Source organism: Parasteatoda tepidariorum, chromosome 12 (genome assembly GCF_982258835.1).
Source record: "Parasteatoda tepidariorum strain Cologne lab strain chromosome 12, Ptep-v5.0, whole genome shotgun sequence".
Taxonomy (NCBI): domain Eukaryota; kingdom Metazoa; phylum Arthropoda; class Arachnida; order Araneae; family Theridiidae; genus Parasteatoda; species Parasteatoda tepidariorum.
This window is the reverse complement of record NC_141766.1, coordinates 53,233,491-53,256,600: the sequence shown is the minus strand read 5'-3', so window position 1 is coordinate 53,256,600 and position 23,110 is coordinate 53,233,491. Positions and strand designations below refer to the sequence as shown.

The 23,110-nt window shown below is 27.1% G+C and overlaps 1 long non-coding RNA gene across 2 annotated transcripts in view; it reads left to right on the top strand.

The window, feature by feature from the left end:
* The window catches only part of LOC107439389 (uncharacterized), a 149,522-nt gene extending 136,293 nt beyond the window's left edge, over positions 1 to 13,229 (top strand). The window contains exons 3-6 of one of the 2 annotated variants that reach the window (XR_011638325.2): positions 80 to 173; positions 7,714 to 7,798; positions 10,759 to 10,829; positions 12,388 to 13,229. This is a non-coding gene — a long non-coding RNA (uncharacterized LOC107439389). The remainder of the gene's footprint in view (positions 1 to 79; positions 174 to 7,713; positions 7,799 to 10,758; positions 10,830 to 12,387) is intronic. The other variant, XR_001583558.4, reaches the window with a different exon arrangement.
* Positions 13,230 to 23,110: the final 9,881 nt, after the last annotated feature.

The following is a 23,110-nucleotide window of genomic DNA, read 5'->3' as shown; positions in this document are numbered from 1 at the left end:
AAAACCACGAAATATTTTATGGCTTTCTTCAAGTTCATTATATCGAGGTTTAATTCCATTTTTTTCTTTTTTTTTACAGGATTTATACTTGAAATCAAATCTTTATAGAACCAACAGAAACCAGTTGGATATCACAGATTATGTACTCGCAGTGCCACTCGCAAAACAATTATGTAATTTTATGTAATTTTACATGTACTATACAATACCATGTAATTTACATAATTTGAACATAATCGGTCGAATAGTTTCCAGTTTAGTAGAAAAGTTTCCTTATAATTTTTAAAAGGTCATATATTTGACATTTCTTTATCAGGATTTTCAACCGATTTTGTTCAAATTTTGTATTTTTCAGCATAAAAGTATTCACTTTAAAAATAATGTAATGAAAATTTCTCTAAAAATTATATACATTAGATTTCGAAATATTCCCTAATAGTTTAAATAAAGTAATAAAAAATAATAAATATTTATAAAAAATATTTTTTGCACGAAAATCCATGGATAATCAAATTTTATAATAGCGTGCAAAAATGTTTCGACTCATTTCATAAGTTCTAAAGATATGGCGGAAATAAAATTAATATTCCCATTAAGGCGTCCAGAATTTTGACCTCTTCCCTAATCAAACTATGGTGACTATATTTCTCGGATTGCAGCTTCAGACTATAAAGGTAAGGAATCCAAATCCATCGAAAAAATTACCTTTTATTCGTCAGCACTATGAAACTAATTAACTAGCATATTTAAGGTAAGGTCTTCAAACCATTAAGATAGAATCTTAGTACGTGAAAATCCGATTATTAAATTAAAAGTTATTTAGGGTGTTCCTTTTTTTCTGCTCACTGCATAAAAGGCAAGTTTTTTTTATTTCTAATTTTTCAAACAATTTGAAAATTCACAATGATTTACATAAAAGTGTAATTAAGAGGATTTCTTCTAATTTAAATAACTCTCCATGCAACAAATAAGAGCCGTTTTACAAAGTAATTGTGACAGTTTTCTTTTTATTAAAATATATTTTTCTATCAATCGAAATCGTAAATGAGAATTCTATGCAAAAAAGAAATGTAGCTGCATACAAAAAAAATTATTTATTTGTTAATTTTGCAGAATTTTTACATAAAAGTTTGATTAAGTGTTTTATTCAACTTTTAAATACTCTCTATGCAACAAATATTTTGAATTCCTTTTTTTTCTCCATTTACTCTTATAAATAAAAAGAAAGAAATTGCTGTGTACTTATGAGAATTGTAAAAGCACATTTACAATAGTTCTTACAGTAGATCAAAAGTTATAAGCATAGTAAGTTATGTGGAAATAGTGCTTTATGTAAATACAACATTTTATTTCAAAAAGAGCTTGGGTCTTACATCAACTCATTTTATCTGTTGGATGCGTTGTGGCTATTGGCAAATAGTTTGCGAATTTTGCCAGATGTGACCATCCAGTTACTATAGCAACGAGGTTGGGGAAAAAACAGGCTTATTTTTGAGCAGTTTCAGATTCTTTTGTAACTACTGTGTGTTCTTTTCTTCCCAAGAAATCGACTGTTGAGATCTGAACTTTGATTTGTAGAATGAAAAGACATTTTAACAAAGAGATACAGGAAACAATGTTTTAGAAAATTTCAGGAATGAATAAAAGAATACATGTGTAAATTTCACTTAGTTTGATATGTTTGTTTTTTATGAAGTAAATATACTTTTCGGTGAGAAAGAAAATTAATGCATATTTAAGAAACTATATAACTAAAACAATTAAAATCTAAAAACGAGAATTTCTTGTTTTTGCTACACAGCATTTTTTTCTTAAACTCTATTCTTACTTTTTCTATAATGATTTACAAAATAAAAAAAAGGACGAAAGCTATACATATATAGTTAACTATAAAATAGGAAAAAAGACATAACAACAACAAACAACATAAACATCTCATTCCTTAAGATAAATCTTCAAATTAAATTATAAGTCACTTTATAATTTTTAAATATTATTTTGAATTGAGTCACTCTCAAAATATAACTCATTTTGATTTCAATACTATAAGTTTCGAATTTAAATACAGTTTTTGACGTAAAACAATGAAACAGCATTTTTCTCAATTTTAATTTTTGACGAATTTTAGAAATCGAATTCAAATTGTAAGAGAATCAATGTCCCGAAAATGGTTTAAATTTCATTTCTTATGAATTCTAAAATTAAAGAAACAATTTTTGTTTCTAAGAATGATGATATAAAAATAACTTTCTGCGATAAATTTCAAGATACATATAACTCGCTTGATTAAATGCAATATTTTAAATTTCAGTAATCTCTTAACTGAAATATACGATTCACATTCTTGTAATAAAGAAATATGACTTGGCTACATTTACTTTTAAATTAAATTTTCCATCAAAAAATAATATAGTCATCCTCTATATTCTATCTCCTGGGTTGTGATAGAGCACACGCATCCAAATAAGGTGACCCAGGTTCGAATCCCAGTAATAGCTGGTGGATTTAAATACAGACCACAAAGCTAACATAAAAATATCCTCGGTCACATATCCCCTTGCCATCGAGGTAACTGTGGGAAATTTTGTGGGTTTTCCTCGTCATGTAACGCAGATGCTGTCTAGTTCCATCAAAACGTCCTCCTCAAAGCTAGTTTAATCCAATGCTTATTCCAGGAGTTTCCTTGTCTTCTTAGTAGGGATCATATTTAAGGCTACGGAGTTGAATAATAATAACCGTAAACTTAAAAATGGGTCGACTTTGCATCGCCAGTGATAAAACAAATTAAAATTTGTGAGCGAAAAAAATTGGGTCTTTTTTTACGTAATCAAATTTCAAATATTCAACTCGAAAAAAATAGAAGTGAGAAGTTATAAATGTATCGCAAGCCGTAGTGGGTTGGGAGCTTTCGCGTTCCAATGAGTTGATAGATACTAATTCCACACCAGGCTCGCACCGACCAGTTTAAAGAAATTATAGTTAAAAATATTGTTCTGAAGAAAGTCTCCAAAATAATGTTTGATACAAAAAAATAGACTTATTTGAAATTTGGGTGAAAATATTTCTTGAATAAGTTATCAACAGAAACACGTGGATTAAATGCGCAATGAGGACAACAAATGTATACATAAAAAGATAGTTTAATGTACCCCACTTATTGTTTATCTACATGTTGGTGATTTTTTAAGAACTTGACATTTTAAAATCACAAATTCTTAAAAACAAAAAGAGCTTTGAAAAATCTATTAAAAAAAATCGTACATACTTTTTTTAATGCACTTAACAGGAAGAAAATAAAGGGAGCTAGCTTTAACGATTTTGACTTTTATGTCAATTTTCTGGTTCAGAAAATGCCAGGAGAGTGACATTTTGTATGTATATAAAGTCTGCTACAAAGTTCTAAAAGCAGATTTAGGCTTAAGAAAGTCTATTAGAATCATTATTACATCTTCTATTAGAATCGTTACAAATAATAATATGTATTGTTTTGTAAAAAAAATTGTATGTTTCATAAAACTGTTGCACAGGAGAATGATTGCAGAAGTTGTTACCTTCCACTACCCAGTTTAGAACTTCAAAGCTATAATATTAACATCAAGTGAATCAGATCTTTAAAACACACCAACAGAATAGTGGGAATAAACAATGCTGAAAAAGACTAACGATTCTTTATTTGTTATTAAAATAATAGAAAAATTCTCTGGGGCAAGGGAACATGAAAACCGAGGGACGAATTTGGTGAATTAAATAATTAAACTTATTCAAGAACTATTATTTTACACCTTCAAATCTACATAGTTTAATAATATTATTTTAATTATTAAAATTTTGAATAAATTAAATAAGTTTAAGAAAATTTTTGGATAGACCAGGAGAGTATTTTTTAGGTAATTTTAAATTTTTTCAGGAAATAGTAAAATCTTCTTTTTTATATGATTAGACATAAGAAACATTTTGTCTTAAATATATATAAAAAAAATAACTTTCTGTCTTAAGCCATCATTATTTGGACAAGATCTTGTTATGTTCTGGAATATTCACAAATATGGAATAGATCATATAGTCAAATGTTAAATTAGTTGGCTCTTAATGTTAATCTTTTTAAGACATTTTTCTAAAGTAGATTTTATTTTAGGAAATAAGTCTTTTTATTGCTTTCATGTCTTCCAAATTACTTTTTACAAAAAATGACTCCAGCTTTTTTCAGAGAAGGAAAAGTTCATGCACGGTAGGTGATTTTTATTTTATTTTATAACCGTCGTCGAACAGCCGACCCGATTAGGGGTTTAAGACTACTAATGTTCAAGTCGGTAGCCTTGAAAATCCAGGATCTAGCTTTAGGAAAAATTTGTCTTCGTGGAGGGCTTTTTGAGGAAACTAACCCGCATTTGCGTTACATGGAGAGGAAAACTATTGAAACCTTCCACTGTTAGCCTGACGGCAAGGTTTCTCTAACTTAAGGGCTATGATCCGTCTACCACTGAGGATATTTTACGCCAGCTCTGTGGTCAGATCGAACCGGGTTCACCTCATTGGAAGGCAAACGCTCTCTCCTCTGAACCACCACGGCTCACGGTAGGTTACTGGGAAGTGTGGTATAACGGCTTTATGGTTACGATCCTCGTCTGCCCTCCGATCTAAATAGCTGTATTGTAGTGTGCGCATGGGCCATTAATGTCTTTGGATTGCCATTTAGGATAAATTCCAGAACATCGCCAACAGTTCATTAGTGTAGCTTTAATGCTACGTCAACAACCAAACAATCTCTTGTACGTCTTTTGTGATTGATAATTTACTTGTAAGAGTAATAATGTTAGATGGCACTTATGACAGCTTTAAATGATAACATTTATCTGCTACCTGACTGAACAATGATGAGTCTATCTCAGCAAATTTTATTTTCAAAATAATGTCGAAAAATTATGCTAAAGTGTTGAGTTGAATAGTTTAATGTTACAAATTTCTATCTAGTTAAAATATTTGCTTATTGATAAATATTTTTTTTTATCGCTTTGATCATTTTTTTATCACTTTCATCATTTTTTTATCATTCATTTTTTTATCATTTTTTTATCATCTTCATCATTTTTTTATCATTCATTGCATTCAATTAAATCAAAATTTATTATTTTAATCATTTAATTTTTGAGTCACTTTTCTTTTTAAATTTAAATCATTTTTATAATTTTTGTAGGAATGAACTAATTGCTAAAATGCAAAAGTTATTTGTGTAAATTTTTATTTTAATTATGTATTATACATTATTTTAATATTTGCATAGTTAATCAGTATGTATGTTCGAGAATATTTTTCCTAAAGTATAGTTAAATATCATGTAAATAAGTAAAATATAACTTACATGAACTTGTTAAAGGAATAATAAAAATCGATATTCTCTTAAATCAAGTTTCAATATATTTGTAATTTTTTGCCACATTAGTTTACAACTTTCAAGAAAAACTTTTACAGATTTAAATTTGAATTGGTTAGAATTCTTTTCTGACAAATATTTGGTTTTGTAAAAGAAACTGATTTTGAAGGTCCAGATACTTACTGATAATGAAATACTCTTATAAAGTTAGTGACAAACTTCCCCTTTACTCTGATATTGCGCCAATACCTTAGAAAGAAATGCTAACCTTTTGAAAAAGCTTTTCTTCGAATTCTGTTGAAGAATTTTAGCATTAAGGACAGCTTCGGGCTCTTAACAACACAATAAGAGTACAGGCTTCTACCAGAAAGAGATTTCTTGAATAATAGATGAAATGCAAAGCATGTGGTACAGCTCCAAACGAATTCTATCAAGAAAATATTTATTCTGGACATCTTTGTCTATCAAATAATGAAGAAGGGATTTCAAAAAATATCCAGAAGCTAGAAAGATTGTTTCAAGTTCTTTCCTCATTCGAATAAAGACTCTATTCTGATGCTCTACCCCATTTTAATTTTCTAAACCAATTTATAAATATATATTTTTAAAAATAATCTCCTGTAACGGAAAATGCAATTTTTAATTAAAAATATGTAGCTTTGAAGAATTATTTATTTTCAATAAATCTATACTAAAAGTTACTTGAATCAAACTTTTAACCTTTAAATAATGGAAAAAAAACAATACTTAAAAATGTCTAACATATAAGTAAAACAAACTCAAATTTGCGATAAGAGGAATTTTTCTGAAGTTCCAAAAATCAAAATTAATTACTTTTTATAATTTATTTTTAAATATTATATAAAATATATGCATCATAATTTTTAGTATTTTAATATAACTTTTCGATGTATTACTACTCGTCTTGGACATGAATGTTGTACATGCACTTACCTCAAATAATAAGATGTATATTTACCATGAAACTGTCCAAAACTTAACTTGAATCAAGCTTCTAATCTTTTATATAAATTTCCCTTTACATTAAAAAATCCTGCCAACTAGAATTAAATCTATTACATATTTACACAAGCAATAACTTTGCGAAATCTTAAAATATTATTTTTTAAATTTTATTCCACATGTTGTCGAATGTATTGGACAATGCATCTAAGGAGGTGAACCAATATACTGTCAAAATCATTTATTTAATTTTCCGTATTTATTTAATTATTCACGCGTTGCTGTGAGTCTATTTCAAGCATTTTTTGAACAGTTGCGGTAATACAAAGACTACTAAGACTACAAAGAATACTAAGTCCTGTCTTAGGTTGTGTAAAATGTGATTATTCGGACTCGTAAATAGAAAACAGGCATTAGTTTATGACATCTTATATTAGCTGGACTCTTATAAAACATCGATATTTTGTCCAAAAGATCCAAACGATGCATTTGGATTTAACGGATTAAACTATACTCACAAGGAAAACTACCGCAGTATTACTGGGTTATCCCGTGGATTTTGAGAGGATTTACTAGCGTATAACTGAAAGGAACTGTGTCATTAAACACTGTTAGAAACTTCTAGGAAAAAATGGTTGAATAACAATTTATTGATAGTCATTTCACAATATTTAATCAAAACAGTCAAATAACCGTAAATAAAATGGAAATCAAACTGTTAAGTTTGAGAAAAACTGTTTATTAACTACTTTCACCTAATACGGTTAAACAACCAGAATTTTAGAGCACCAACTAGAACCACCTGCTGAAGGTACTTAGTTCTGCGCTCCTGTGTACAGATCATAGCCGCCGAGTGGGCTTAACTGTAAATTTCATGACCCGCGGAACTGGAACAAAGAATATACTGGAATTCGAGTCATCGTGTTGACACCACAAAATTTCCTCCATTCCCTTCAGCACACGAAGAATTTCTAGTCTCCGACTCCCTTCAATGCCCATTACCTCATGAAAAGTCTAGCTCCTATGTCTCGTTAAATAATTATTTTATTTTAATACGTTTGTGAAAAATGCAAACTGTAAATGATTTGAAAACCGTATAGTTTTGTATAAATGGTTTTATAACCATGCTTTTTGTAAATGGTTTCAAAACCATAAAGGAAAAAAATGTTTTTTTACCGTAAACTTTACGGTTAATCGAACAGACTGCTGCTTGTTATTTTACCGTAATTTTAGAATGAAAATTTTAACAGTGAATGTGATAGTTCTCGGTAAAACAGAGTTTTTCTTTAATTATTAATTAGATCTTTTTCTTAAATTTTAAAATTAATTCTTGTTTTAATGAGAAGTTTAGTAATGGTAGTTTATTTACGTCAATCTAGAGTTGCAGAAGAACGTCGGAATGAACAGAGGCTGATCATGATCTACAACAGTGTTTATTCTCTACCCGATTCAATCGAAGGACAGGTAAAATATTTTTAGTGTTTAATCATGGACGAGTAATTTCAACAATTGGTATAGTTTTTGCATTTACAAAACTGTGGTACTTATTTGACCAGAAACAAACTGGTTAAAACTAGTTTGTTTCTGATCATTCACATACTATTTCTGCAACAGAAAGAAAATTTAAACCTTTTCAAATATAAATAAAATTTAAATAAGCTTTTAACTTAAATAAAATAAAAATATAAATAAAATTTGAATATAAATAAAATTTGAATGTAAATAAAATTTGAATTTAAATAAAATTTAAATTTAAATAAAATTTAAATTAAAATAAAATCTTAATTAAAATAAATATATAATTAAGATAAAATCTTAATTAAAATAAATATATAATTAAAATAAAATATTAATTTTGTTATTGAAATAAAAAAAATAGAGAAACTAAATTATACTACCATGAGTAAGTGGCGAAAGAATTCAAGTCAATGCGAAATAAATGAAAAAAGCATTTAAAAATTAAATAACTTAAATTTATATGATGTATGTAGTTGACTAACATGTCAATTCCAGATACCAAAACCCTTAACAGCAACACGTAAAACAGGGACGAGATTTTTTGTATAAAAAAAACATTCATTACCCAAAAGGTAGTATCACATAAATAAGTTGGAAAAAAAGACAATATTATTTTCTTTGTATTGAATTGTGATTTTAACCTTAGTTCTGAAAATTGTTCAGTTAATTCCCCTTACTCTTTAGTGGTGGGATTGCTGACCGGTAGTAGAAAAACGATGATCTACAAGGTAAAACAAGCTTATTAATTCATTCATTGTGACTAATTGCGGTTTATATTTTATTCTTGAATTTTTATGTATCCTGAAAGGGATTCTTCCTACTGTTATTCGTTATCACTCATTTGACATTTATTCTGTGATCCTTTATTTTTTTTCAGAACCATTTATTTTTAAAAATTTATAATTCTAGAACCATATAATAACTTTATATCATGACAGTACCTTCTTTGCCAGCAATTCAAAAACCAATAATTATATGTTCTTTAATTAGTTAATGAAAATAAACTGCAGTGTATCGCTATGCTTTCAATTTTAAGAAGTACTAAACTTACTCTAAGACCGATTCCATCTGGCAGAGGTAAAATATTATATAACTACCACATCATGATATTTTTTGTCCTCATAATGAAACCATGTGAATGAAGGCCGAATCGAGAGAGAGCATTTTCAACTTTCGTTTCTTCTTGTTATTTCAATGGAAGAAAACCGATGCTGGAAATTTAAGTAGTCCATGAATCTTAAGATTTGGTGGTTTATTATGCCACATTTGGTAGCATGCAAAAATTTGTTGAAGACCTTAAACATTTTATGCAGAAGTTAATTTATCACTTTTTGGAATAAAAAATGTTTTATTTATTGTACAAATAAATTTTCAAAATGTTCTTCTTTTCTTTAAAACATCATATTGTTCCCGATTGTTCCATATTATTTATTCTAAAATCCAAGTGTATATTTTGAATAGCATCTTACATGTAAATATAAACAAATAAGAACACAACTAAACCATAAGTGATTAGATACGTAGATAAGTGATTAGATTCATTATGAATACATAATTTTTTTTTCTTTTTAATTTCAGTGCTAAAACGTAGAAGGCGAGTTTCCGTGACATTGTTGTTTCTTTCCTTCTTTGTTTATTTTCTTACTATACATATTTTACTCTCTATAATACTTTTAAAAGAATAATTTTTTCAATATTATTTAAATTTCAGCTGCTTGCTTTGAATTAATTGAGCTAATAAAACACATTTTCTTTCACAGAAAAGGTTTATGAATTATTATTACAAAATTGTTCAATAAATAGGGCAAAGTTTCTTTACACATAATTATAAGTTCTTTAATAAAATCATTAGATCTTTTTAAATTGAAATCGTCTGTTTGTGATCTTTTTAATTACAATAATACAGGATAAAATTGAGAACTCTGAAAGTGGTATTAAAACTGTTCAATCTTATTATTGTACGAGTTAAGTTTAAATAAAATCGGTAAGATTTTTGAAGATTTTTTAAGCAAATGCAGTTTTTTTTAATTATCAAGTTTTATTTTTCGACCAATCAAAAATTACTTCCAAATGTTTTGAAAAACTCCAAATACCTAAAAAGATTTCAAAGATTTTACAAGATGCAGTACTATTATAAAACCTATGTTAGATTAAAAACTTAAACTCATTTCTCATGTGCTTCATTATCGATATATTAATAAGAAATTTATTGTACAGGGTTGCAATAAAATAACCCCAGATGTTTCAGAAAACTACTGAATCAAATTGAATTAAGTAAGAGTGTGTTTTACAGATTAAGTGATGAATTATGTCTTGCTTTTACAATTATTTAACAAATTTTATTTATCTAAAAATAATTCTATTTTTTATCTTTCACATTGGTTCAGTATTAATTATTTACTTCATAAAATTTAAGTTTAAATCAATGAACTTACATAAATGATTTGAATTTATTCATTTATTGATTTTTTTTTGCTAAATTTTTTAATATGTTCTCAGGATTAAAAAATTATGAGTTAATGATTTTTTTTGCTTTTTACTTTTAAATATGAGCTAATTACTCTTAAGAAACATGTTGAATTAAATTATTTTGAAAAATTACATGAAAATAAAAAACAATATTGAATAGTTTTAACGATTGTTTATTACATAAAGATTTAATGTCTTTTTTGAGTCATTGTTATTGATAAGTATTAAAATACTTAATTAAATTGTAAAAGTTGCATGATTTTTCAAATGTATTTGTTAATCGATCATGATTTTTTAATTTACTATCTAAAACTTATTTAATTTGGAATATTTTATTCTATTTTTTCTATGTGATTAAATTTATAATTAATTAAACATTGAACGGTTTAATTAATTAAAATAATAAATTTGACTATTCAATGAAGACTTTTTTGTAGGAACTGAAGAAGAAAGTGGGTCAATAAAATAGAAAAATGACAGATGAGAATAAACTTAACTACACTTGATAGTAAGTATTGATTCTCTTTTAAACTTTCACTTATCATTATCTTAAATTTAAGAAAGAATTGTATGTCTTACGTTGTTTTGAAGCTATAATTTATTCTCAAGAGATATAATATAACATTTGCCTAAAATTAATATATTTAAAGAAAAAAATTAGTAATGAAATTTCTAAAAAACTGTAAAGAATGACAAAAATTAAATACTAAAAATTATTATAAATTAAATAAGCATATTAAGTTTTTTCAGTGATAACAATTAATTACTTCTTATTTAAAAAATCATTGAAAAAAATTTGTAAAAATGTCTGATAAATATTGTATATGAACTCATTTTATTTCTAAAAAAAATAATAGACAAACTTGTTTGAAAAATTCCCCAGTGAAATTATCTGTTTATTGTAGAAACCACTTAAGAATGAAATGACGCTGAGTGAAAATATTTTTCTTAATTTAACTAGAGATTCGAGTATGTTCCACTGTATTTACTACTAGCAAGTGTGTCGCCATCTTTTGAAAAGATTTTTAACTATTTAAAAAACCTTCCTAATTAGTATTTATGCGGCTTAAAAAAAATAACATGGGCAACATACCATACTACTGTTAATTTCTGCAATCAACTGTTAAGTCAACTGATAATATCTGGAGTTAATATCTGCGATCAATTCATGCCAAAAATTATAATTTGAACTCAGGAGGAAGTTTGTCACAATCTTTGTGAAAAACTTGCTAAGAAATGATTAATAGCTTCTTTTTTTTGCATAAATTTAATTTTTCTCAGACAACGATCTTTAAGAACTTTTTATTGTTCACTTATGGTGGTGAACATTTTAATTCGCTTTTTTTTAGAAACATTTATTCAGTCAATTATTTGATAAATAAATTTCTTTAATTTCAAGTTTAAATTTCAAATAAAATCCTGAGTCACAATAATTTAAGCTAAGGATTCAATATCAATACCTTTTGAAAATTAGTTAAGTATTTTCTCACAAAAAATCTTCTCAAATTTTAAATATTTCAACAGCCAATCCTTCGGAAAAGAATTGTAGGTTTAATGAAATATCATAATGATAATAATAATGTTTAAGACATGAAATTATTAAAAATAATTATTTGAAAACAGTGTGATATCTATTGAAAGTATCGCGATATTAAAATTACTTAATTAGTTATAATTTCAAAAATTTTAAAAAAGGTACCCATTCTCATTCCGGAGTGTTTCTAATCATAAAAAAACAACATTTTTTTATTTTTTAGACTTATTCATTTTCAAGAATCTTTGTTTTTTTGTGTGCTTTGAATTCAGCTAAATTAAATTTTTTACCATCAATAATTTTTGATCTCATGGTCAGATTTTCACTCTGTAAATGTCATGAAACTATTTGTTTTCCTCTAACTAGAGCTGTAAATATTCATTAATAAAAAAAATATTTATTTTAAATAAATCAATGAAGCAACGATTTAGAAAAGTTACTTCAAAATTTGTATTGGAACTATCTCGAATTTGCTTTTATATATTGAATAATATTTTGTTGTATTATATCGAATATATTTGTTTCTCTTTAGGATCTGATAATTAAACATTTGGAATACGTTTGAGAAAAATTGTGATGCCATAAGCCATTAAACACAATATGACTCACTGCCATGAAAGTATTATGGTGCATCAAGTTATAAAATGCCATATGATTCTACGATTTCATAAAAACATTATGATGCCACGATTTCATAAAAACATTATGATGCCACAGTGTTATAGAAGTATTCTGATGTCAAAAATTATGAAATGCCATGTGATGTAACTACAACATAAAATCATTGTTATGTTTCCAGTCATAATGAATGAGAGCATATTTTTTAGGGAAGTAAGAAACCCTTCAATAATGTAAAATTCGAATATTTTTAAAATATTTAACTAAATGCATAATGAAAGTGTTCTTATTTTCAAGTTATAAAATAATCATATTTCCATTTCATATTTTGTAATCTTTTTTCAATTGAAGAGTTCTTTTTTGTTCCATTTATAAAATTTTTACATTATTGTTAAGTTTTTGTATTTCTTAGAGAAACTTATATTTTATTATTTATACTTAAAGTGAATAAAAACCCTGAAAATATTTTGAATTTAGAGAGATATTTTCTCTTTACTACTGTCGCTTTCATTTCTGATTGCTTGTTTTAACAGGGAAAAAAATTTTTATATAAAATCATGATTAATGTTAAAAAAATTTCTGCTACATTATGTATGTTTATTATTCATAAAAGTTGCCTTTTAAACAATTGTTTGAAACATTTTATAAATTCTACCTAATAAACGATTGTTAAAAAAAGTTTCTGTAGCATTATTTATGTATGTTTATTATGCACAAAATATGCTTTTTTATAGCAATAAACATATTATTTACTGATTGCATATTTTATTGATTCTTATAATGCATATAAATATTAAAAGTAAGCAGCATCATTAACACCAAAAAAACATTTCTGGATATAAGGCTATTTTTTAATAATCAAGTAAATATGAATGTTTAGTAATTTTAAAATTAAGAGATAAAAAATACGGATTTTGAATTTATATATAAATAAAATTACGCATTTTTATGCATTAAATGAAAACGTTTTCTAGTTATTCTTGATAGCTGTTCTATATTTCAAGAAAACATGAGAAAAGATATTATTTGAAAAAATAACGATAATCTAGAATGATATTTTTAAAAAGTGAGATTTTGAAATACTATGTATGGCATGTATTAAATATTACTTTGAAAACGCTTATTCGAGAAAGAATAAATGGAGAAGATGGAGCGTAAATGTAATTTTAAAAAATTTATCGTAAATTCTGCCTTTTACTGAAAGCCATAAGACCTTTGGGTGAAATTGTTTCTTTCGAAGCAGCCAAATAACTTGTTGATGAAGCTTAAAAAATATCTGTTGCACCTGCATCAAAAGCTGAAATAATGGTAAAAATTGGTTTTTATTGTAGCTGATATTATAAAATTAGAATTTATATTTATTTTTTTGCCTTATGCTCATAGCTGTAAATCGTTTTACATTATTTTGAAATAATTGTGGCCTAAATTTGTATATATAAGTAGCATAATTCAAGATAGACGGCGTTAAATGCCTTAGCATATTTCGATCACGTATGGAAGCAAGTTTCTTTATTAAATAATTCACGAATAATTTGTAATTTCTAAAACCTTTAGAAGAATTCTAACGGTTTTTCTAAATTATTAATCTTTGTATTACAAATAAAATGGAAAGCTGGTCATTGAAAAGTTTTAAATGTAAGATGATAAGCTTCCAAATATTAAACATTATGTGCATTACTGATGTATATCTAAATACTGATATATCTTCTGACATATCGACATATGTGCATTACTGACACTAAAATACATTATCTGCATTGCTTTTTTGCATCACTCTGCGTTACTGATTTAATGTTACTTTTCAACATATGTTCATTATTGTTAACTTTTTAAGAGATAGTCGGATTTAAAAAGAAACTATACGAGATATATTTTTTTGGACCGCTGGTTTTCTAAGATTAATAATGAAACGCTAATTTTGTTGTTTAGGTCTAAATATTGCGGAACAGATATATCTTCTAATAAACTTATTATATCGTCTTCCCTAACTAAAGAAATAGTGCAAAGCAAAGCACAGTAACTCAGTCAGCAATGTCTTTGAACTACGAAGGAAAACCTTTTCCACTCTCTTCTTGACGGAATTGGGTTTTATTTTTTGGGTCACGATGTTCAATATTCATCGATAGTGGGTATTTTCAATTCTTATCGAGGGTCGACATTTTTAGGTATTTATCGAGTTCCAGTATTTATTGAGTGTCGATATTTTTCCGTATTTATCGCGTGTCTATATTCATTGTATTCACGATATACTGTAAGAATATATTTTTAATATCATCATTGCAATGATTGAAATGTATCGATATTTTGCGATATATAGTCCAACTCACAAACAAGAACACGACTTCATTTTTTTTCTGGATTAGATAAATTTTTTTAGTGAGCATTTCTCAAAAGATGGAAAGTAACGTTAACAGCAGCTAGATAAACTGGTTGGCGATCAATTTTTTTGTTTATTATTTTGATCCAAAAATTAATGATTTCCAACTACTAAAAATTAAACTAAAAAGATTCTTTTATTTTATTAAATTTCTACAAATATTATGTATTACGCGCATAAAATAATATGAAATAATGTAATAATTATATATAAAATAATAGATAAAATAGTGTGTATAACAAATATAGTACAGATTTGTCTTCGAATACTTTGTTATAATAGTATTTTTATTTGTAGGAGTTTTTCTTTTTTACTTCTTTTATTATATCGAGTGTTGTTTTACATTTGAAAGAGATATTTATTGCGATCATTTAAATATAATTAGATAACGATAATGAAAAATATTTCATCTTTAAATAAAATTATTGCAATTTAAATAAATAAATTTTTTAGACATCAAACTTAACGAACAGAACTTTTTGGTACTTAAGCTTACTTTAAGATGAGGTTCGGTATATTAATAGTATACCCGGTATAATTATTACCCGGATGCCCCCTTTAGGGGCGGGACAGGGTTTGGAAATAAATATTAATAGTATACGGTTAGGCTAATAACCCCTTATAATGATTTTCAAATTTTGAAATAAAGCATCAAGCAAGCAGGTTGTGATTTAGGCCATCAGAAAGATATTTAACTACTATATAAATTTTGTTTAAATTCTTAAACTTTAAAGTCTTATTTTTCGGTATTGGCTGAACCGTGTGCCCTGTTAATTTACAGAGGTAAACACATTGGCTACTCATGACTAAGTCTCATCTTGACCATTACTTATTCATCACAATTTCATTTCAACATTTAGAATATACGATAATGAAATTAACGATTTATTTGAATCAAAACTGTTCTTAAAAAAAAGTTCAACAATTATACTATACAACTTCTTTGAAATTTGATTTCTCAGGAGCTATTCGATTTCATCACTTATTAAATTCTGCTTTATAAAATTACAATGAACAGCGTCTGAACTGAAATTATTTCAATTTTTCATTCTCAATTATTCTGTCATTATATAAATGTTTATTATTCAGATTTCTTACCTTCTGCCCTTTTATGACTTATTTAAAAATTGCTGACTTTCTCTAATTATCATCTTTGAAAAGTTCACCGGTTACCCTTTATGATTTCAACAAATATTCAAGAGTTTTAAAAAGGACCAATACTGGAAGAATTTTTTTTTCCTTTGAGGCTCATATTTCTTTCTCTGTTTGAACTTAAATACAAAGATAATCAATAATGGTAGCGGCATTTCCTTAACTATGATAAATTAGATACTGAGAAAATAATTTCAGATGAGGTGTAAAATTCTATTTTTAGTTAAATAAAAACGAACTTATGCTTCCTGTAAGCCAATTTTAAAGCTGTATACTTTACTTTTGTGTCTAAAGTTGGTTGACAAAATGTCCGGAAGAAATAGAACGCATACATATAGTATTTTTCATTAAGTATTCGAAAATAAAGCATCTAATTAATATGTTTTACAAATATTTACCTATTCATTTAGTTATTTATAGACATTTTTTTGTAAAATGCTGTTAGCTTTCAGTGCAATGCGTCTCAAACAGATAGAGATTAGAATGTTATATCTTTAAATATTTACGTTTGGTAAATATGGAAACGTTGTGCATGTCATTTCTTTATGGAAAAACTCAAATTTTTACGACTCTTGGGTGCATTACAGACATAACTTTTCAAAGCGATATGTTAGAATCCATGTTTCTAAACAATAAAGTGGTTATTAAAAATGTAATTATTACAGCGTTAATCAGTACCACTGTATTGAATTTATAAGAGGCGTGACAACCCGGAAAAAAGAATGGTGTGCTTTTAAAATCTGTTTAAAATACAGTTAAAAATATTTATACTGAGAAAAAAGTATGATCAAAACTACCAGAATATGGTAAAATTTACCATATTTTCTGGTACTATGCGAAGACAAAGTACGGTAATTTTTGCTCCAGAGATTTGCTAATTAATTTTGGTAATGACGTTTGGTAAAATGAACACTTGTTTTGGTGTTTGGTAATAGTAAATGAATAAAATTTAGAAATGAAGTTAACGCAAAAACGTAAAAAATTTTGTTTGAATCAAATTACAACGGAAGAAATTTTGATAGTACTTTCATTAAAAAAAACATAAATCGCTTGCCCCTTGTAGTATAATAAAAGCTAAAATTCATTGCATACGGCATCGAAAGCTTATAACTTTTCTTAGTTTTTACCCCAGCTTTATTTCTTTTTTACATTTTGAAAATGTTTTGCCTATTTTATGCATAAACTTCATGAAGTTTTAATTATACCAACTTTTTATCTTTAAAGTGAAGATGCCAGAAGATTAGTGAAATAAAAATGTGCGAAGTTTGAAGTATTAGAAAAAGGACTCTTTCTGTAAGCTTATATACAAATGAGGAAAAAAAGAAGAAAAAAAAGGTTTTTCTTTTTACTGCTACTCTTATAAATATGTTATCTTTTTGCTGTCTTGTATCATATTTAAATTACATCGAATAAATTCATGAAAAAATAACCAAACTTATGTTTCCATAGAAACCATTGCAAACGTGGCCTTTCACTGTTTGATTAACAAAATAAAAATCTTCTACCAGACCGAACATTTCTTAAGAATATGAGAAATAATATCCGCTTGGATTCAGATTAATCTTCTGAAAGAGTAGCTGAATCAATTGAAGAAGTGCAATCGCTGCACTTGAGCGAGCTCCGCAAGAGAGGACCCTTCTTAGTCTTATCTAAACAATTACAAGTGTCGGAGGAAATGTAAAGAAAATAATGGACTATTCCATCTTGCGACGCGGTACATATTTTAATCCTTTCAATCAAGCGATAGAAAAACATATCCAAGATAGGCTATAATCCCATAATCTATAGGAAGTCTCTTGTACACTCCTGATAGTCTGTTCGTGAGTTGCCCAAGGCTCTGGATTATCGCTGACACAGCTCAAACAATTGATCTCCCTCAAGGATTGATATCATTTGTTATTGCGCATTTCCCTTTTGCTGAAATTATCTCAACTCTTCATCCTCGATTACTCTGGCATCATACAGATGTTTATTATTCTGATTTCTAACCCTCTCTCCTTTTATGACTTATTCAAAGACTGCTGGCATTCTCTAATTATCATCTTTGAAAAGTTCCCTGGATTCCCTTGATGATTTAAGGAAATATTCAAGAGTTTTAAAAGGGGCCAAAGCAGGAAATTTTTTTTTTCTTTTGAGGCTCAGATTTCTCTCTCTGTGTGAATTTTAATGTAAAGATATTCAATAATGTTAGAGGTATTTCCTTAACTATAATAGATTAGAGGCTGAGATAATAATTTTAGATGAGGTTTAAAATTCTTTTTTCAAAGAGCCTCAAAGAGATAAAGATTGAATGTTTATCTAAAAATATTGACGTTTTGAAAATATGTTGACATCGTCTATATCATTTTTATGGCAAAATCTAATTAATATGTTTTTCAAATATTTATTTATTCATTTAGTTATTTATTGACAATATTTTGTATAATGCTGTTAGCTTTAAATGCAATGCGTCTGAAGCAGATAGAGATTAGAATGCTGTATCCATAAATATTTACGTTTTGTATATATGTTGACATTGTCCATATCATTTCTTTATGGTAAAACTCAAATTTTTACGACATCTGGGTACAGATAAAATTTTTTAACGCGATATGTTCGTATTCTGATTTCTAAATAATAAAGTGGTATTCAAAGAACGATGTTCTTACAACGTTAATTCAGTACCATCATAATATATATTTTTGAGAGACATGGCAACCCTATAAAGAGAATGGTGTGTTTTTAAAAACTTTATAAAACAACAGTTACAGTATTTACGCTGAGAAAAAAGCATGATCAAAACTTCCAGCATATGGTTAAATTTTCTGTATTTTCTATTTCTATGGGGACACCAAAAAGTACGGAAATCCTTGCTCTAGTGATTTGGTGATAATTTTTGGTAATGACTTTTGGTGAAATGAACAATTGGTTTAGTGTTCGGTAGTAGTATTATTTGGAAATGAAATTAATATTGAAACTGAAATTGTAAAGTAAAAAAGTTTGATAGTATTTTCATAAAATAAAACTATCAATCACTTTATAGTTTTAGTATAATAAAAGCTAAAGAAATATAGTCAAAATTACCAGAATATCATAAAATTTACCATGCTTTCTGGCTTTGTTGGAACAACAAAAAATACGGTAATATTTAACCTTAACGATTTGGTTATGACTTTCAGAAAAATAAACGATAAAATATGGTGTTATTAAGGATTTAATAAATAAAATGGAGGTTATCAAACTGAATATTTTTGCTTTATCTCAAATTATACTAGCACCGTTAAAATTAGGAACTTGTTTGGTAAATGTACCATCTCTTTACCTCACTTACTTCTATCAAACACCATGATAATGAAAAAATATTTTACTGTCCATTTTACCAAAAGTCATTAACAAATCGCTGCGGTGGGAGATTTTTACCGCCATGAAAAAACAGCACAAAAATATTGAACCCGCTAATTCAACGTTTCTGAGCGTTTGGTAAGAGGACAGTTCATCTCGACATTGATAAACTCAATAATGTATGGTTGTTTTACTTGCAATAAATTCCTCGGGCCTTCTTTGGCTTGTCCTACAGAGTTCTCATTTCTTTGTCAAATGATATAACCTTGTACACCAGCTATACCGCAGAGTGATATCGCTGTTCCCCTAACCTCTCCAAAGGATATATGTAGTAACACTGGATGCGTATTCTTGCTGTTTTTCTTATACTTGTGCTATCTTCTTTTCTAATTTAAAGGAATATTTAAATCATACTTTATATTTACGAAGAAACCCAGCTTGTGCATATTAATAAATAATTAAATCTCATTTCTCCTTAAAAGATGGATAGAACAGACCATAGCTTGATATATCTGAGTTTAACATCTAAAAAACACTTTTATTAAAAATTTGAAATCCTCATTCATGTTCTTTTTATTTTTGTTGTAATTGAGAGATATATTAAGGAAAAATAATAATTAACTATCATCAAACTCCTATCAATCATTTAAATAAGCCGCCATTTTAAATTAACTATAGAAGTGTAAACAGCTTTTTAGTATTTTAGTGTGTAAAAGGTATAAACATCAAAGGGTTAAAATTACCAAATAAATGGTAAAATAGATGATAGTTCTGAAAATCTGGTTATTTTGTTGTTATACTTTGGAGTGTGGAATAAAAGCTATTTATTTGATAAAAAAATTATTTTTTCAGTTTTGTATTCTTACTTAATTTCTGGAGATAAGAGCTGATATCCAGAAAAGCAGAATTTCCAGTCAACCGTCACCTATGAACAGAAAATTACCAAATAAATGGTTTAAATACAGTATATTTTGTTTTAATTACCAAAACTATCGTTTTTGCCAGAAATGTCTCACAAGTTAAGAAAACAATACAAAAGCCAGAAAAAAAAGCAAACTAATGTTTTTTTGTTAGAACTTTTTTTTCCCGCGCTCTAAGCGATATAGGAGGATATTAGATTACGATTTTCTTTATTCATTAGTTAATTCTTAATAAAAAAATAAAAAAATACTATACTCATAAGAGCAATTTAAAAACAGATTCAAATACTTTGTCCGTTTTCTTAAATACGCATTTTTATCTGTGTTCATTTTCGTAATAAATGCGCATTTTGTGCTATGTCCATTTTCTTAAATACGCTTTTATAGCTGTGCTCAGTTTCTTTAAATATACAGTTTGAGTTACGCTCATTCTTTTAATCATATTTTTTTTCTAAAATAAGTAGCTCACCGACGATTTATTTCCATAACATGAATTTTTAACATACCAGAATATTTTTAATATTTAAATTTCTCCTAATCATTTCAAAACCAGCGCTTTTCAAAAAGTTAGCTGATTGTATTCTTAAACAATGCTAAAAGAAAAAAACTGAGCATTCCAAATTTCTACTCTTCTGTTAAGGCTTTTACTGAACAACAGTTAATTAATTAGAACAACGAACAGAAACTGACTCGTATCGTTTTATAAGGGAGGAAACAAACAAATTATCTTTTGCTTTTAGATGTACGGAGAACGATGCCGACTACATTATTGACAAATTCTAGGGACATTCACTTAATAGTTTTCCAATTAACGCGATCCATTCTACCGATTCAAAAGTGGGTCAAATCGAGAATAAGCCACCGAAATTTTCTACTAGAAATCGAATTTATTCAAAGAATGTTAAACATTTTATTAAAATCAATGCATGTTTATTTTTAAGAAATATGAAGATTTCAATCCTCTGCATTTTATCAATAATGCCTTAAGATTTTTGTTTCCGTTTGCATGCCCAAACAAAGTTATTGTCCACTTAAAAATATAATTCATTTCCTCCTCGTTGGTCAAAGATTTTAATTACGATAAAAACTAATACGAAATTCTATTCATATAACCCTTTTGGACATCGTTGCAGCACAAAAGTATATTATATTTCTGGATTTTGTTTCGTGACTAAAAGGCGACGAAATACGCTGTGATAAAGGCCTACTATAAGCAAAATAATATAACAATTAAAATTAACTGAAAAAAGTTAATTAATTTTAACTAAAACAAATGTTAACTGAGATTTTTAAAGATATTTTATTGCATTTATGAATTCTCCTAAATGTGTATTTCAAAGTAAAAATCACTTTTATTTGATACTCGGATCTCAGGAAGATTACTTAAACTATTAATTGGAGAGATGTAAGGAAATTTCAAAAATAATGCATTAGTTTTTCAATCATTTACATGAGAGTTGATTAACAGATATAAAAAGAGGATCTCTTGTACCATTATGCTCGCATAGTTCTACGCATATTTCATAAAGTAAACCAAAATAAATGACAAAATATTGTTATAACACATTAAACTAAAATATATTTATAGATTATAGTATTTCCTGTATTCAAAAGATTGCAATGCAGTAGAAAATTATTTCATCTAGTAAAAGATATTAAAATTATGACAAGTTTTGCTTATGTTGTACCTTAAAACATGTTCCAAAGTACACCATACTTTACCGTCGCAAGGTACAACTTGATTTGGTGTCCTAAGGTGCAATCACCACATGGTTTAAGTAATACAAAAATGAACTATCAGTATTTTCTCATAACTAAAACATTTAAAAATACTCTCTTCAATGACCAAATAAAGTTGAATTTCATATTCAGAAAATGCATGGAAGAGAAAATTTGCTTTTAAGAGACGAAATTTACCTTTTCTCAGCAAGATAAGAAGTCAATTTTTCAAAAACTAACTTTTGGTGTGATAGTTGAGGTCATAATAAGAAATAAAACAAAACAATTAAGCGCTTAAAAATCGTGACTATTCGAAATTACAATATTCTCCCACATTATGTTTGAGTTTTAGAAATCGTTACAGTTCCAAGTTACAACACTTGACATAATAAATATTCTGTTGTAGAAAACTCTAAATATAACGTAATGATTCATGGGCTTATTTTTAAAACAATAATATTGCTATCTATCGAATAAATTGAGGGAATTAAGTTCATTTCATTTAAAGAATATACTATTTTTTAATTCTTATCGGCTAAAAATGTATTCACTGATATTTTTCAAAAAGTTAATGTCTGAGATAAGAACTCTATTACTAAATTTAATATAATTTTAACTTAGTAAAGTTAGTTGTTTTTGTTTTAGTAAATGTCATCAACAAAATCAATAAATGAATTTAAAAGCGGATGGATTGTGTTTATGCGACAAAATGTTGTGAAAGTATTTGAGATTTCAAAACAACTTAAAACACCAAATCGAATAGTAGTTAATAGTATAATCGAATAGTAATCAATCGAATAGTAATCAACTTAGTAAAGTTAGTTGTTTTTGTTTTAGTAAATGTCATCAACAAAATCAATAAATGAATTTAAAAGTGGATGGATTGTGTTTATGCGACAAAATGTTGTGAAAGTATTTGAGATTTCAAAACAACTTAAAACACCAAATCGAATAGTAGTTAATAGTATAATCGAATAGTAATCAATCGAATAGTAATCAATTTTACTTAAGGTAAGGCAAAAACTCAGCATGAAGGGGAAGTAGATTTATTAAAATGACAAAATCTGATAACCGAAAATTAAAGTCGATTATGAAGAAAAATAGAAAAAATCAGACTATTGACAACTCTACAAAATACGAAAGAGTTC